The sequence below is a fragment of the Triturus cristatus genome, chromosome 7, assembly GCF_964204655.1.
Source record: "Triturus cristatus chromosome 7, aTriCri1.1, whole genome shotgun sequence".
NCBI lineage: Eukaryota > Metazoa > Chordata > Amphibia > Caudata > Salamandridae > Triturus > Triturus cristatus.
The window spans coordinates 1,405,144,079-1,405,158,373 of NC_140590.1; positions in this window are offsets into that span (position 1 = coordinate 1,405,144,079).

The following is a 14,295-nucleotide window of genomic DNA, read 5'->3' on the forward strand; positions in this document are numbered from 1 at the left end:
CTGCAGATGTCGTCGGCTGAGCAGGTGGAGGGTTTTCTCCAGAAGCTCGACGAAAAGTTACTGGATGCATTTTGTTAACATGTCTCAACATAGTGTGAATGCTAAAAGAATATTTCTTGTTAGGATTCCCACGAGATAAGACTTTTTTACAAAGTACACATGTAACTTTCGGTGCATTTACCTTTTTCAGACCTTCAGGAAAAGTAAAAAACTGCCATATAAAGCTGTCTTTCTGCTTCCTGTTCCTCTGCCTCTCAAGAGTGTCCTGGTCACTGTCTGAAGATGGTTGCTGTTCAGCCATTGTCTCTCAACAACAGAATAGCTCCTTCTCCAAAGGAATCAGAACTAATAATGAGGGGAGTAGGTGTGGTTTGGGAAGAATCTGGAACTGAAAGTACTTCAAACCAATCAAAAGTGATGATTCATGATCACATGACTTGCCATGAGGGGATTGGGTGTGGTATTGAAACAATTAGAAACTGAAAGTAATGATAACCAATAAGAAATATTGTTTTATTATGTATAAACCCGAGGTGCGCGCACTGCGCAAGCTCCGAGCGCGCACCCCGTGATGACGTATGCACGAACGCGTAAGCGCGCAGGTGCATACGTCATATGCGCGTACCTAGTGCGCATACGTTGAACACGCGTATACGCGACCGTTATTGCGCGTAATTTTAGCGTATGCGGAAGTAAACCGCGTCGAGCGCGTAGGACGCACGCACGCATGCGTACGTACGTACGCATACGTACTGGGTGCGCGCTCCCAGCGCGCACTATAACGTATATTTGCGTACGTAAATAACGTACGCCGGAATTCATAAAAAACTTACGAAATAGTACTAGGAGCGCGCTCAGAGCGCGCACCCCAAGAATTTATATTAAAAAAAAAAAAAAGTGGTCAAAAAATAATTTAAAAAATTAATAATAAAAAAATTTTTTATCCTAATTGATTTTTTTTTTTAAATAAATAAAAAAAAGATACAGATAATATATAAAGGAATATATAGTAATTTTATTTTTATTAAAAAAAAAATATCTTTAATTAAAAATACAAAAATTAGCATATAAAAAACCGTACAAATTCACTGAAAAAACCAAAGGTTTCAAAAACGTTATAGTTAGGAATTAGCATTTAAAAAACCTTGCAAATTCACTGAAAAAACCAAAGGTTTCAAAAACGTTATAGTTAGGAATTAACATTTAAAAAACCTTGCAAATTCAATGAAAAAACCATAGGTTTCACACGTTATAGTTAGTTGGACATTTCACTCGTAAAAAACCAATGAAATTCCCCCGTTATAGTTAGTTCAGCTAACTATAACTCGCGCACCCGCAATCCACTGCTGATGACGTCACATATTACATCACTCATGACATGGTCAGTGACATCACTCATGACATCACTGATGACATCTCAAATGACATCACTGATGACATCACTGATGACATCATCCTTGTGATTGAGTAGCAGACCTCCTCTCACCCTAATATAACCTTTGATACACACATTCAAAAATAGAAACTACAATGTTCAAAATAATGGACATACCAATACCAGTTACAACAACCAATTCAATAATTCAAAGATCCACATACAAATCCACTCATTCACCAACAGTCCTATACAGTCACTCATACATGTACTCACTCATCATATGTACTCATACACCTATACATCCTGTTTAATAATGTCACTCATCCATAGAGTTACTCACACACATAGTCACTCATGCTAATAAAGATTAAAACATACAATTATATGCATATACAGTTATACACACACCACCACACTTACTTATACGGAAACTTACACATACTTTGTCTTTTAAACAGTCACTTATAGAAAAACATACTTATTTATACAGGAACTCTTTCAATCTCTTACTCTCACATATACTCAATTAAAAACACCAATAGTCACATATACTACTATAAAATATATGAAGTTACTCATAGAGACACTATTGACACAGTCATTCACTCAATAACACACCCATACACACACTCATCCACCCATACAGTCCTGCACACATGCTGTCTTCAACACATACAAACAGTGAGTCACTCATTCATGCACCTATGCACTACGTAATACCCCCCACCGAACCATGCAGACACTCAGACTGATACTCCAAAAACCAACTAATAACCTATATAGACACCCATGTAGCTACTCACCAACTCATGCAGCCACCTATACACAAAGTGAGAGACTGATACAGATATTTACATACTTAAACATTACTCACAAAGCCATGTATTCACTATGATACACTGAATCAGTCACATAATCAATTTTTCATAAAAAAATCATCCATTTAGACATTTATATACCCATTTATTCTTCCATCGACCTTGAGATATACATATATAAAACATATTTAATTTTCAGAAAAACACACATTCACTGGATGATGTCATCAGTGATGTCATCAGTGATGTCATTTGAGATGTCATCAGTGATGTCATGAGTGATGTCACTGACCATGTCATGAGTGATGTAATATGTGACGTCATCAGCAGTGGATTGCGGGTGCGCGAGTTATAGTTAGCTGAACTAACTATAACGGGGGAATTTCATTGGTTTTTTACGAGTGAAATGTCCAACTAACTATAACATGTGTGAAACCTATGGTTTTTTCATTGAATATATATATATATATATATATATGTGAAGAAAAAGGTTGCCCCTAGTTGAGCAGCACTCCCAAAAGGTAAGGTAGAGATCAGGGGAAGCCAAGTTGTGCTCCTTGCGTCCAACAGTCCTGACGCGTTTCGAGCATGTGCTCTTCATCAGAGGACACCTGCAAAGAACCACCAGCAAACGTTATTCCAGAGTCTTCCCTTTATTTAAATTTCAAACAGGCTCAGGTGAGTATTTCGCTAAGCATTTTGGGTCTGGAAGTCCATTCACATATTAACCCCAGTGGGCTGCTGGCAGGTTGCAGTCGTGGCTAAAACAATCCGGTGCACACACAAGCACTGCCCCCAGTGCTAACGATCACCTTCTGTTCCGTTTAACGCTGTAAGAAATCACAGCACGGATCCGCATTCTCAGCGGCGGTGCAAGCTCGCGACCAGGCGGGCCGCAAATATGTGAAGAAAAAGGTTGCCCCTAGTTGAGCAGCACTCCCAAAAGGTAAGGTAGAGATCAGGGGAAGCCAAGTTGTGCTCCTTGCGTCCAACAGTCCTGACGCGTTTCGAGCATATATATAAATTCACTTTAAAAACCATAGGTTTCACACATGTTATAGTTAGTAGGACATTTCACTCGTGAAAAACCAATGAAATTCCCCCGTTATAGTTAGTTCAGATAACTATAACTCGGGCACCCGCAATCCACTGCTCATCACATATTACATCACTCATGACATGGTCAGTGGCATCACTCATGACATCACTCATGACATCATCCTTGTGATAGAGTGGCGGTCGCGCGAGTTATAGTTATCTGAACTAACTATAACGGGGGAATTTCATTGGTTTTTCACGAGTGAAATGTCCTACTAACTATAACATGTGTGAAACCTATGGTTTTTTAAGTGAATTTGCAAGGTTTTTTAAATGCTAATTCCTAACTATAACGTGTGTGAAACCTATGTTTTTTTCAGTGAATTTGTACGTTTTTTTAAATGCTAAGATATGTATTTTATTTTATTTTGTTAAAAAATTTTTGCCGTGCACGCACGGTACGCGTAGTCGCGGAATCGTTACGCGAAGTTCGCAGAATTTTTCCGTTTACGCCGTGCGCGTACGCTACGCGCATTCGGCGATTTTTCGAAAAAAAATTACAATTAATTTTTGCCCTTGGGGGTCCTTCTGGGACCCCCTGACAAAGGCTAGGGGGTCAGGAACTGTCCACCCTGCCCCCTTTTCACGTTCTCCACCTTTGTTTTTCACCCCCTCAAACTGCAGAGGGGGCTCGCGCACGCCACCGTACGCGTACGGTAAGCGCACCGTAAGCGCACCGTAAGCTGGCTCAGATATATATATTGATTTAAAGGCTATTTTCTCAGAATCTACTGAACAGATTTACACCAAACCTACAGAAGGCACTTCCTTGACCTGAGGACTACCTCTCTGCCAAATTTCAAGTAATTCTGTTCAGCCGTTCGGGCTGTAGCTGTGTCTAAAGGTCCTATGGAAAAATGCATGGGAAAAACGCGTTTTGGGACCCCCCTTTTATCTCAGCCCCCGCTTGACGAATCCCCCCGAGACTCTCAGGGTAGGAGCGGAGCGTAGCACCCCACCTATTTTGAAAAATTCGCGAGGATTCGTCAACCGGCGCCAAAGTTATTCAAAATAGAATGTTGCGGATTTCCTATGGAAACGTGGTCCTAACTATAACTACCTACTGGCGACCGCCAGTAGGTAATATATATATATATATATATATATATATATATATATATATATATATATATGTTTAAAAAATATTTGTATATCTAGACGGTTGGGTGAGAGTCCCTCAATCCCAATTAAAAAAAATAGAGCCTTCTGATTGGACCGGAGAACTTTTTTTTTTCCCTTTGGTCAATTTGCTCCCACAGGAGTCAGACCCAGCTCTACCAGCGCTCGAATAGGCTGCCAGCAACATGAGAAAAATGTTGCTGGCAGCCATTACAGGGCTCGGGGACATAGTCCCCTGTCCAGAAGTTGTAAAGTATGAATAATATAAAGGGTTAGGATAGGCATACACTGTCACCTGAGGCCCTGTGGGGACGACCCAGAGGGAAACACTTGAGGCCAAAACAAAAAAAGAAATGGGCAATTTTTGCGGTGATTCCTAGAGACTCCGCAGGGTCATGGAAACAAAACGAAAATGGCATGCTGACATTTAAAAAAAATATTTAGTGATGGGGGCATGAGTTGGGCCCCTCTCCTCAAGCCCAATTTAGGCCCCTGGGACCACATTTAACTTTAAAGGGAGGGTGGACATGCTGCCCTCTCCCTGAGCCAATAAATGCCCCAGGGTCCCATTGCTGGGGCCAGCTAAAGCACTATGTCATGGGGAGCCCACCCCTGGGACAGCGTAGTTTCCCTGCCTGCACTAGCTTGGGCCAGGAAGCATATGTATGTTTCTGCCTGACGGGAGCATTATTAAATCTCCTTCCAAATGGGAGCAAACATGTCTTCCCTGGCTGCAGCAGAATAGGCAGGGAAGGCAGGTCTACTCCCTGCCATCGGGAGATTTAAACAGGGTTTTGCCAGCCAGGGGCAGTCTTCTGTTCAATCAATCAATCAATCATGACATTTGTATAGCGACCCGGGGGGGTCTCAAGGCGCTGGGGGAGGGGGGGCCGTCACTGCTCGAAAAGCCAGGTCTTGAGTTGCTTCCTGAAGGAGAGATGGTCCTGTGTTAGCCGGAGGTGGATGGAGAGGGAGTTCCATATCTTGGCTGCCAGGTAGGAGAAGGATCTTCCAGCGGCGGTGGCTCGGCAGATGCGTGGAACGGCGGCGAGGGCGTGGCTGGTCGAACGTAGCTGGCGGGTGGGCGTGTAGAAGGTCAGGCGGTCATTTAGGTACTTGGGGCTCAGGTCGTGGAGAGCCTTGTGTGCGTGGGTGAGGAGTCTGAACGTGATCCTCTTGCTGACGGGGAGCCAGTGCAGGTCTCTCAGGTGGCCGGAGATGTGGCCGTGTCGGGGGATGTCCAGGATGAGCCGAGCGGAGGCGTTCTGGATGCGTTGGAGTCTTTACTGATGTTTGGCCGTGGTTCCGGCGTAGAGGGCGTTCACGTAGTCCAGTCGGCTGGTGACGAGTGCCTGGGTGACCGTCTTCCTGGTTTCATTGGGGATCCAACGTAAGATCTTTCGGAGCATGCGCAGGGTGTTGAAGCATGATGACGATACGGCGTTGACTTGTCTGGTCATCGAGAGGGAGGAGTCCAGGATGAAGCCTAGGTTACGTGCGTGGTCCGTTGGCTTATGAGTGGAGCCCAGGGCAGCGGGCCACCAGGAGTTGTCCCAGGCGGAGGGAGATGGTCCCAGGATTAGGACTTCCGTCTTGTCCGAGTTCAGTTTCAGGCGGCTGTTCTTCATCCATTCGGCGACGTCTTTCATCCCCTCGTGTGGCTGGTTCTGGCGGAGGCTGGGTCGTTGGTGAGGGAGAGGATCAGCTGGGTGTCGTCTGCGTAGGAGATGATGTTGAGGTTGTGGGTTCTTCCGGCATGAAACGAGATGATCCACTCCAGCGCCTTCTCTTGGATACCGGTGTTGCTGAGGCACTGCACTAGGATGCGGTGGCAGATGGTGTCGAACGCTGCGGAGAGGTCCAGGAGGATGAGGGCCGCTGTTTCCCCGTTGTTGAGCAGGGATCTGATGTCGTCCGTGGCTGCGATGAGGGCGGTCTCGGTGCTGTGGTTGGCTCGGAAGCTGGACTGCGAGTGGTCGAGGGATCCGTTCGTCTCGAGGAAGGCGGCAAGCTGTCTGTTGACGGTCTTCTCGATGACTTTGGCAGGAAAAGGGAGGAGCGAGATGGGTCGGAAGTTCTTGAGGTCGGTGGGGTCCGCTGTTGGTTTCTTCAGGAGGGCGCTGAGCTCGGCGTGCTTCCAGCTTTCTGGGAAGGTGGCGGTGTTGAAGGAGGCGTTGATGATGTCTATGATTAGGGGTGCGATGATGGAGTCGGCCTTGTTGAAGACGTGGTGGGGGCAGGGGTCGGTTGGGGATCCGGAGTGGATGGTGTTCATCGTGCGGATGGTGTCTTCGGTGCTGACCGGGGTCCAGGTTCTGAGGGTGGTGGTGGGGGGCGATGGTTTGGTGGTAGGGTGCGTGGTCGGAGCGCCGAAGCTGTTGTGTATTTCGGCGATCTTGCGGTGGAAGAATGAGGCGAGAGAGTCGCAGAGGTCTTGCGAGGGAGTGATGTCATTGTTTCCGGCGTTGGGGTTGGAGAGCTCTTTGACGATGCTGAAGAGTTCCTTGCTGTTGTGGGCGTTGTTGTCCAGTCGTTCTTTGAAAGCTGTCTTCTTGGTGGTGCGGATCAGCTGGTGGTGTTTGCGGGTGGCGTGCTTGAGGGCAGTCCAGTTGACTGTGGTCTGGTCATTGCGTCATGCTTTCTCGAGGGTGCGGCAGTTCTTCTTGGAGTTCATGAGTTCGTCGGTGAACCAAGAGGCTTTCTTGCTGCCGTGTCTGCTGGGAGGGGTCTTCAGTGGTGCGAGGATGTCTGCGCAGTTGGTGATCCATTGCGTGAGGTTGTTGGCTGCTTCGGTGGGGTCCGTTGTGCTCATAGGTGGGTTCTGGCTGAGGGAGGTGGTGAGCTGGTCGGCGGTGATCTTGTTCCAGTTCCTGCGGGGAACCTGTTGTGGGTGGTGGCGGGTCATGGTTCTTCTGAAGCTGAAGTGGACGCAGCTGTGGTCAGTCCAATGAAGTCCGGTGGAGTGGCTGAAGGAGATGTGCTTGCTGGAGGAGAAGACTGGGTCGAGCGTGTGGCCAGCGTAGTGGGTGGGTGTGTTCACCAGTTGTTTGAGGCCGAGGTTGATGAGGTTGTCCAGCAGGGTGGTGGTGTTGCTGTCTTTGTTGTTCTCCAGGTGGAAGTTGAGGTCCCCTAGGAGGATGTAGTCAGCAGAGGAGAGGGTGTGCGGGCTGATGAAGTCTGTGATGTCTTCGCTGAAATGTGTGCGTGGTCCTGGGGGTCTGTAGATGAGGGTGCCTCTGAGTGTGGTCTTGGGGTCGGTGTGTATCTGGAAGTGGAGGTGTTCGGCGGCAGCGAAAGTGTCGTCGGAGCTGTTTGTGATGCGGATGGTGTTCTTGTGCATGATGGCGATGCCTCCTCCAGTCTGGTTGACGCGGTCCCTCCGGGTGATCTTGTATCCGTCCGGGATGGCGATGGCGATGTCGGGCGCTGAGGAGGCGTTCATCCAGGTTTCCGTGAGGAAGGCGACGTCTGGTGATGTAGTGTCAAGCAGGTTCCAGAGTTCGATGGCGTGTCTGTGGACGGAGCGGGTGTTGAGCTGTTCTGTTTGACTGTTCACATTCCTGTGTGCAAGGAAACAGAATAGATATTGCTCCCACCAAGAGGGAGCAAGCATAGATAGCTGCTCTCTCTGGGCAGGAGCAATGTTGGCGCTACCAGGGCCCTGGGAATACCCCCTGGCCCTTTACGTGGCTTTTGGGTGCTCCTGGTGGGCACCAGGGCACCTACCTCTGGCCCTTGAGGATGTGATCCCCAGGGCCCAAGATGGCTTGGTGAGGGGGCCACAAGGTCCCCTCCCCTTTAAAATAACAGACAGCCTTAGGGAGTTTATGTCCCTGGGCCCTCTTAAGGCTCAGGGAGGGGAGCCCCATGCCCCCTCCCCTTTTAATTTATTTTTGGGCCAGGGATGGGGTCCCTGGGGTCTAATGAGGCTCAAGGAGGGGGGGCTGCACGCCCCCTCTCCTAAATATAGGTGTTGCTTGAGGGGTTCCCCGGGTGTGCACCAAGGCACCCATGTATAATACAGAAAGACCCTGGGGGTTGGGGTCAGTGGGAGCACAATTTTCTCGAGTAGGGGGCCTGTGTGGCACCCTTCCATTAAAGTTAAGTGTGGCCCTGGGGGATGAAGTACCGGGGCCTATAAAGGCTCGGGAATGGGGGTGTCCAGCTACCATCCCGGTTTTAATTGAAATTTGGTCCTAGTAGTTGGGGTTCCCCTGGGCCTAAGAAGGCCCAGGTGGAGAGCTGCACATCCCCTCCCCTTAATATATATGTTTTGGCACTGAGGGATGGGGTTTCCAGGGCTACTATTGGCTTGGGGAGGGTAGGCCATGTGCCACCGTCCCTCTAACATATATGGTTTGGCCTGAGGGATGGGATCCTCAGGGTCATTATTGGCTCAGGGAGGGGAGCCCTGAACAGGACGCGCTCTGAGCCATTCTCATGCCACACTCCAATGAAGGCTGTGCAAAGCATAGGTTCGCTGCCTGCAGGGGGTTGTCACAGGGCCAGCTACAAGCCAAGCCCTGCAGCCAGTCCCCCATTGTGCATGACCAAATGCCATGTGCAGCGGGGGTGGCTTTACATATGGTGACAAAATATTACTTTGCATTACAAAAAACCCTAGAATTTCACTGAGAAAAAACAAAGGTTAAAATGATGTTATAGATAGGAATCATTATTAGATTTTACTTTAAATAAAAATAAAGCTTAGAAATTCACTAAAAAGAACAACGGTTAAAGTGACTTTATAGTTAGGTGAATCGGTTAGTGACAACATAACGTTTTGAGCTGAAGAAGCCACAGAAATGTACCAGCTATAGTCAGCAGAGCTAACTATAACTTGTGCTTTCGCCGATGCACTGCTTATGACCTCACATATTACATGTGGAGCTGAGCTGATGTTGACGATCAACCAAGCATAAATGGGTAACCTCTACTGTATACGGTGTTCAATCTGTGTACTACTATTTAGAGACAATCAACTTCCTCCAAACACATAAGCCCTGTTATATAATAAATGCCCTACGAAGGACAGCCTTAAGCCTGTACCAAACCCTTCACAGTTAGTGAATCTCTTGTGAGATATGAGGCTTACATGAGTAGAAAAGTGGGTACTGAAAACAGTGTTTACACTATGGAGAGAGTTTAGTCTGTGCCACACTGTTTGCAGAGTGAAACTCTCATGAGAAACACACCACAGATTATATAGTAGTGACTAAGAACCATGGGGCATATTAACAAGCGGCAGCGATAATTATCACTGGCCGCTCTTAGCGAGAAAAATGTTATCGCTGGCTATCACAGGAAATTATCGCCATGCTAGCGTTGTATTAACAACGCATAGCGCAATGGGGATCATTTCCCAGCGATAGCGATGTTTTCCATGGAACATCGCTTGTTTTCCAGCGATGTTCCATGGAAAATGGCGATAACCTTTCTGATACGACCCTGTGGTCGTATCGGCATAATCCACCCCCAATGGTAAGTATAGCTAAGTCTGCGTTTTAGCAGACGTTAGTTTTTGGGGAAAACAGCTGTTTTCTCCAAAAACTAACGTCTGCTAAAATGCGTGGGCAGCCTTGTAAATATCGCGATGTGTACATCAGCAATATTTACAAGGTTGTACTGCCCAGTGACGCCCACTTTGCATCTCATTAGAGATGCAAAGGGAGGAGTCGGGTAAAAGGGTGCTATCATGCGCTAATGCATGCTATCACCCTCTTTTAAATAGGGCGATATTTTTATCTCCGCTTTTTTGGCTTTAAAAGCCAAAAAGCAGAGATATGGCCCTTAAAAATATGCCCCCATGTTCTTTCTATGTAAAACCTCTCCTGAGAAACACTATTCACAAAAAATACTCTAGGTCTGAAGGTACTAAAAGTCATATGACCTGCAGCTTTCATACTGTGGGGAAAACTTTACCGATAGCCCATCCTCTGAAGCTAATCAAGCACAAGTACAAAGGTTACTACCTGGTGCACACAGGCTTCTATCTTATGTAAAAATGGTCGTGCTGGGACAAATCTGCCCAAATACTTGTGGCTGCTAACAATACTCAATATCTACTACATAGAATCTTTGCCCTGTTGGAAACTTTTTACGCAGAATGAAAAACTTTTGTGGAACATACTGGACACAGTTGTCAACTGTCACCTATACACAAAGTTACTCCTGAATACAAAGATTTATAACTTATTCAATACCTCTACACACCTATGATGTATTTAGGAGCACATGTGTTTTATACATGCCTACACCCATTAGTTGGACACAGGCTGTACAAAAGTAGGTAAAGAAGTAATATGGTAGTTATCACCCACTATGTAAACTATAAAATAAACTAACACACTCATTGGATGATGTCATGAGTGATGTCATCTATAATGTTATTTGAGACGTCATCAGTGATGTCATAAATTATGTCATAGAACATGTCATGAGTGATGTCATATGTGAGGTCATGTAATAGTGAGTGCTGATAACTATAACTGGTACATTTATGTGGTTTATGAGTTCAAAACCTTATGTTGGTACTGATGTATTCACCGAACTATAATGTCACTTTAACCTTTAGTTGTTTCAGTGGATAGATAGATAGATAGATAGATAGATAGATAGATAGATAGATAGATAGATAGATAGATAGATAGATAGATAGATAGATAGATAGATAGATAGATAGATAGATAGATAGATAGATAGATAGATAGATAGATAGATAGATAGATAGATAGATAGATAGATAGATAGATAGATAGATAGATAGATAGATAGATAGATAGATAGAGAGACAGACAGACAGACAGACAGACAGACAGACAGACAGACAGACAGACAGACAGACAGATAGATAGATAGATAGATAGATAGATAGATAGATAGATAGATAGATAGATAGATAGATAGATAGATAGATAGATAGATAGATAGATAGATAGATAGATAGATAGATAGATAGATAGATAGATAGATAGATAGATAGATAGATAGATAGATAGATAGATAGATAATTAGATAGATAGATAATTAGATAGATAGATAGATAGATAGCAAAAAAGTAAAAAAAACGTCATATGTTTAAATAATGTTTAAAAAAACGAAAAATATTCACAATCCAAGAGTTAAACTTTAGACGCCTACATTGAAAAATTATATTATATATAACAATAATACAGTAATCAATAGTATTTATTAGTATATAATATACTAAAACTATGGGGCACATTTATTATGGTATTGCATGGTCCTTCCATCACACATGATGTCACAAGGGCAATGCTATACCTAAGTTAGATTTACCAATCAACGCAAGGCCGCCTTGAGTGGCGCTGTATTACTTGGTAAATCTGGAGTAATGCAAGGCAGAGCAAGTTGTTGCTTTGTGTTACTCTGCCCTGGGAAGGCCTTCCATGGGTGGAGAATGGTTTTTCCAACTCATCCACCCATGTATTTTGGCACATTCCCAGATGTACCAATATTGGGAAACCTGGGAATGTGCCAAAGTGCTGCACTTTCCCAGGGGAGGCAAAATGAGGAAAAATATCCTTATTTCTCCTCATTGTTTACATTCTACAGCACACTTGGAAAGAGGAAAACGACCCAGAATATAATTTTTTTTGCAGGGTGGTGTCCCTTCCTGCACAAAAACAATCCTGCCTGAAATGCAGGCTGCCTTGCAACATGAGGCAAGGTTGCCTGCATTTGCACGAGGCAGCAGATGGTGTGCCAGCGCAGGCAGTGAGCAGGAACGTACCATATATTGATAGATATTGCACATTTTCTTGCTTCTTGCTACGTTGTGCTGTGTGAGAGAATGATAAACTGGCCCTATACTCTTACCTGTGGGATCAACTCTAATAATATTCTTGAAATCACAATATTATTTCCAAAATATTCTTGACCAGTCATTATTATAGGAGATACCTTCTGATGCAGTATTAACGTAGATCCTAATTCTAGCTATCAAGAATAGTGCAGAGAATTTTAAATGTGATAGCCAGACACTTACAACACCTATACCTATTCCAAAACATCACTACATAAACATAAGCATGCCCCTAGTTATTCATGACAAGATGCTCCTTCCTTAAGTCTCTCTGCTTTACCTCCAGGGCTATTTACAGCATCAAAACATTCTTCATCCAAGCAGCCCTTTGAGGATACATGCAAATAGGAACTTCCACTTAAGATTGGTACCCTTAATGTCTGTTCCACCTTTTGAGAAAATGCACATTGGTGGTATATCTTTGTTGTTTCAGACAACCAACCTCAGGAATTCACTGCTGGCTCAGATAGGACGTAATCATAATCACCTGGAATTCAAGGATCTGGTAAAGAATGATTTTTTCACAAAACGATGATCCCACTTATTGTACACACCGCCAAACTAGCACCAGACTACCTTGGCAGAGGAAGACTCTGTCATGACTATCTCTAACCCACCCCACACTTTACTTGATAATAAAGTGTAGCTACAAGTTCAACGGTAAATTTAAAATGTGCCACTCTGGTCCTTATTCATGGCACCAAATCTATAACCAAATAATCCACACTAACAAACCCACACTCTACCAAGATAGTAAAATGAACAATGTTCAAATCCCAACAAGGTCTTGTCACTTTTCCATCCTTCTGAGGTTTGAAAACTGAGTGATAGTAACACCTCCTTTTTATAGTGTCCTGAAACAAAGTGTGGCATGAATTCCTATATTCAAACACGTTTCAGATACAAACATATTATTTAGCAGTGAGAGACACTGTATGTCAGACACCAGATTAAAAACCAAAAGATACAAATTATTCATCCTGGAAGTGTGTCAGTATATTTCATCTTTTAGAAATGACCCAATGGATGCCACACCTGGCACATGATCTATATCCACAAGTATAGGGTTAGTATGCTGCTGCTGCTGCTGCTAATAGCAGAGTCCTCAATTGTCATTGCAAGGTGAGGATCTCAGAACCATTCAATATACTAATCCCTGGACAAAAAGGTTTTATATATGCAAAACTAGTAACTGTGAAAGCTACTGTGTGGAGAAAATAGCAAAGTAATGCAGAATGCACTATGATACCTAACTAACTTATCTCACACAATCTTTGAGGATCTGACTCAATTGTACCCGGGCCTAGGGATTAGACTGAAATATGGGCTGACCTTGCTCCTGTCCTCTCCAATTTCCCCACACAGTGGCTACTGTCCTATGCCATATACCACGGGTTTTCACTCTTGAAGCTTATCAATGTTTATTATAGGTCTTTATACATTATGCTGTATTAGTCAGTTATGGAGATTGCCACTGCTAACATAAGTGTGATCTTTTGAGACAGGAATACCATTATCAGGATTCCCTTGAGACGTTTTCTGTGATGTTTCTCACCTGAGGGATTAGTGACATGTTTGAATCTAAGATAATTTCAAGGTTGTACACATTTTGGAAATGGGAAGTCCAAGGCCCTTAGAGAGACAACCATCAAATGCCAGGGAAGCTGGGTCATGGTTACCAAGATGCATGGCATGCAAACATAAACAGTTCTGATATATCCAACTTTGGTTGCATATTTGGTAGTCCAAGATGAGGAGAAAGTTTCCTAGTTTGTTAGATATTCTGATGTGTGTCAGAGTGTGATTTATAAACATGTGGTCACCCATGAGCAGCTGTCTCAATGTAGGCCAGATTGCCAGAGACCATGCCAACCATGGTGGGACTCTGCAGGTGAGATTTGCTGAGGAGGGTAATGGTGGAAGCAAGCCATATTTACCTGATTAGTCCTGCCAGAAACAAAGGAGGTGAACCATTGAAGGGATGCTCCATGGGCACTGGAGGATAATGAGAGATTGTCTGGCAGCATTTTCCTATGATTATGAAACATGTTGAAGTG